We start from the raw sequence: 4924 nt of genomic DNA on the forward strand, positions 1-4924 counted from the left end.
ACAAGTTTGATTAACAACGCAACTGCAATAAATAGTAAATAAGAGTAGCTGAAAGTAAACTCTAAAACAAAGGAGCTGCTGGTTGCAGTGTTACAGCAGTGAGGAATTTTAAATCAAAATTTATGCCATTATGTAGCTTTGCAGAAAATAAAAAGAAGAGTTTGCATAAAAAAATTGAACAGTTGTTAAAAAAGATCTAATGTTGCCTCCCGTTAGCTCATTTCCTAGCCTAACCTTCTTCGTTTAACTAAATTGAGAGTTCAAGTTTAGATAACTTTGAGATACATTTACCAAGAATCAAACATCTTTTATGATGAATCACAACTAAATAACATTTGGTAGAAAATTTAAATGAGAGTTCACTTCAACTTAAAAATGAATTTAAATGATAAATGCAGGCGTTAGGCATTCAAAAAATTTATAAAGACTTTAGAATATCCAAAGGACATGAGTTGAAAGACTTAAAAATATTCAAGAGGACTTGGGTTGATAAAATTGAGAACTCAAATACGCACTAATAAGAAATTATAAAGATTTAACATAAAAATTATTTAGGGAGGGTTGTGATCACACAAAATTCTACTTGAGTTGTGTAGACAGTAGCCTTAGATGCTCTACAAAGTTGACTAGAGCTTAATATCAGTTCTGATGGTAGTTTTATGCTTTGCTACTTAAGTTTTACCGAAGTTTACGAAAGCCTTGATGCATAAGCTTGATGTGTTTCATGTTTTCTATGTTCAAAGCTATACAAATGATATGGCGGCATAATTGATTTTTATCTTTTTTAGATCATAAATGATTGGAGAAAACACCTTGATCGTATGAAAAGCTACAGGCGCATGAATCAACAACAATAACATTTCCGATATTTGTGTAGAGAAATGTGTCGAAAACAGAGCAAGATGAAGATGTGGAATAGCGACTATACAAGGTAAATGTGGAGGAAATTTGAAAGTGACTACAAAACTCAACAAATATATCAAACATGTCAAATAAATTCATAACTATTTTCTTTCGAAAAGAAAACAAATTAAAGGCAGAAAACTAAAAATTATACTACATTTTCAACTCTATATGATTTATTACGCCAGCTTATGTAGCTATTTACAATAGAGACCAGAAATATTTTTTTTATAGTGCATGTTATATAACTTCTCGGATAGGCTATAGCTATCAATATGACAAGGAATTGTCAACTTTATTTGATATGTTGATTTTCTTTTGCTTCTTGCGTGTATTCTTAGACCGTAAGATTAAAATGATTATTAAAATGCATATTCTCAACGAAATTAGGGTTCAATAGAAACTGAAATAACATCCAAACTCCAGATACTCGTAGACCTAAAGAAATTCTCCATCGTTATGATCTAATGTGCTAATGACCATCAAAACATAACTTGTGATTATCCTTTTAAAGAACAAGATTCAAATACACACAGAAACTAGTGTTTTATCGAAAAAGTGATTTCGAAAAGGGTTTGTTTTATTTTTAAGATATTTTTGACTTTTAGGAGTCGCCACTTAATTTTTTAAGAAAAATCAAGAAAACTTATTTCCAAAACAACTTAAACAGAAAAATTTTTTGGAAAATATTTTAGGGGGTTCGGGATTCCTATTAACGTCTTAGGAAGGTTTCAAACGAAAGCACCTAAGACGCTCCGTTTACTACGGTTTTCCGGCGATTAACTTATTTGACTATTTTTGTTTTATCTATTGCAATTTTTAAGTTGAACTATTTAAAGTTTTATCTAGACGAATTTACGAATTTATGGTTTTAAGATTCCGTTAAAACTAAACTTTTTAAAACCTTAACTCTAAACCAACTTTCAAATTTAAACATCTATTGCTTTAAAGTTTCAATTTTTAGTTTGAGTTTGATAAAACAAAAGACGTTCGATGGGGTTTGGAGTAATTCTAATCCTAAGCTAACGACATTCAAAACAAAACAACATAAGCAAATAATAAAGAGAGAGAGAGAGAGAGAGAGAGAGAGAGATTCGGGTCCAAGTATCGGATGCTGTCTGCCTTGGCCGAAACTCGGACCCACCTGCTTTTGGGTTTTTTAACCCATTTCCTGTCCTAGTCTAAACATAAAAACGTACAAGAAAATAAACACAAGGGCTCATGCCCATTACAAATAAAATACAAAACATAAAATAAAGAAATTTCTAAATGGTTTCTTCAAGTTCTTCAATCTTCGTGATTCCAAATCTGGCACTTCCGTCTTGATAGGTTGACTCGATAGGGGGAAGTAGTTTGGGCCTCCATGGCCCAAGGAAAATACAAAGGGGCGAAATCCATAAGACTCGAACAAATTTTCATGCAAAACCAAAAGACAAATGATTAAAATAAGCAAGGCTCCACATGTGTCAAAAAGCAACATGATATTTTAAATTAACAAGCTAAAGTCAGTGACTAACAAAAGACAAAAGAGGCAAAGGCTAATGATATCCTCCACACCCATATTGACAACATGCCGGGCGTTTCACCGAACAAACTACTCACGCAAAATTAAAACAGTTCATTTTGAAGAAAATAAATACGATATAGATGCAATGGGGGAGGGGGCAGAGACAGAACGTTTTCCATTTTTTATGCATTGAGGCATGTCTTCAAAGATCAACAAAGGCATTAATACCTCCAACTTCGCGACTATAAGCTTATGGAATAATAATCAACGGACACCACTATAAGAGAACCCAAGAGTAAAACTCATGCTTTGTAAATTCACGTGAGAACATGCCAATTACGAAACTGGAGAAGAAACTGGACAGCTTATACAAAACAATGTATACAAGCTAAAGGAACACAAGCAACCAACGTGGTTCCACGATGATAAGCGTCATTGAGAGACACCCTCAACCGTGGGCAATAGCAATAGCAGACTCTTCCTAAAGGGAAAACATCCCTTTCTATCCTTCAAATCACCGAATACATTAAACTTCTTTATTTGCGAAACCCACTACACCTCCCATAATACCAGCTTCAAATCCAACGAAGTGCATCAAGAACTTAACACAACAAACTTAGCAGCCAATCAACCCCTCCCTAGCTGTTCGATACAGGGCAAAGGACTATACAGTTAAGAAGAAAAGAAAAAAAAAAGAAAAAAAAAATAAATAAAAAAAGAATGGAATAAATATCCTTAAGACCAAGAAGACGGATGCAAAGACGCCATCTAAACTCTGCAGGAAAACAGATAACTTATCGCCAGAACAGTTTTGCGAAATAAAATTTAGAGTCGGCATACATCGTGCAAGGTCAGCCAACCAACGACAATGGCTACCTCGCGACGATGGACTCGGAAAATAGGAGAAGAACACGAAACGTACAAACTTCAGCGAAACAAACCAACACAAAGTACTTCCGATAACATAGCCTATTACTTCTACAGCGATCAACAGCACTCAAAACACTTCGAACATCCACACATGAGTTTACTTGCGCAAGAAAAGAGTATATGAAGGAATATTAATGGTGAGTTGCGTTAAAAATAAACCGGACGTTACCTTTCGGAGAGCAGCGAAACAGGGACGACGAGCGGAGCAGAGACTGCCGATAAATATCCACAATCACAGGCGAGATGAACACCAACGCTAAAGGGACTGAACTGCTCGTCAAGTGTTCTTGAAGAGGGAAAAAAAATCGTCTATATTGGATATGTATCCTTGTCTTCGACAAGATTTCCCCACCTAAAGGTTCGCTACGTTTAACAGAGATAAACAAGGAAAAGAAGACTTTTCAAAAGAGAAATCTGCTCCCAAAATCTTCCAACCAAAATTTCAATTTTCTAAAACTCTAAACCAAGTTTTTCCCTCTCTGAAAATTTTTCAACAAAGAAATTGCCAACCCGGTTTTTGAAGAGGGGTGGGGTTTATATAGAAGAAGAAAATTAGGGTTTTCGGAGGAGGGAGGGCCTCTGAAATCAGGCCCATTTCGAATTTGAAATTCGAAAATCCCTCCCAAGCTGAAGGAATATCCCTCTTTGATGCTTCGAATCTCCAACGGATTGAGGGCGAGGTGGAGGGTCGAGATGATTTTGACGTCCTTGGTAGCTTCGTGGCGCCATCTTGTGCTATCAAGGACGAAGAAGGACGATTCCAGGCTGGTGAGGCATTGCAGAGCCGTACGAGGACAGTCAGACGCGTACAGCACTCGTTCCGCACCCACGCGAGATGGAGGGAGGAGGGAGAGGAGTGTGGGGGTTGTGCGTGAGGGAGACGCGGGCTTGAGAGAGGGTTTTTTCCGTTTTTGAGGGGTCTGTTTCTTCTGCGTTTTTTCTGTCGTTCGCTCTTTCCTGGGAATGGCGTGATGGGGCTGAAGAAGAAGGGGATTTAGCGCGGGTCGGGTCAGACGGTAATGGGGCGGGTAGGAAATTAAAGGGGTTTGGGTTGAGGAGGAGTTGGGCTGAGTAGAAGAAAGGGAGTGGGCCGCCGGGTTTAGAAATTGAAAGAGGGAGAAGTGGGCCGGAGTTGAGGGAATGATTGGGGGATTTGGGCCTGGGTGTTGATTGGGAACTAAATGGGGAAAATGGGCCGTGATTTGGGGTTGGGAAAGGGAGGAAGTGGGGATATTAATTTAGTGGGTTGAGGGGAAATTAATTTGAAGTGGGCTGGTAGGTTGGAAAAGGCCCAAATTCGCTTTTGGTATGTTTAAGGGGAAAACATGACAAAATTTGATCAAGTCTTACCCAACGAATTTGTACCAACTAATCACGAGCCTCTTTATTTAGTAAAATAATTATAAAAATCGTAAAAGTGATTCAAAAGTATAATTATAATTTTAAATTAAACTAGCTTGATAAAACATTTAAATATATATTCTTTATGGTTTTTTTGAATAATCATAAGATATACTAATTATATATACATAATTATGTAATATATATATATATATATATATATATATATATATTGAATTTTTT

Source organism: Solanum pennellii, chromosome 9 (assembly GCF_001406875.1).
Source record: "Solanum pennellii chromosome 9, SPENNV200".
Classification (NCBI taxonomy): Eukaryota; Viridiplantae; Streptophyta; class Magnoliopsida; order Solanales; family Solanaceae; genus Solanum; species Solanum pennellii.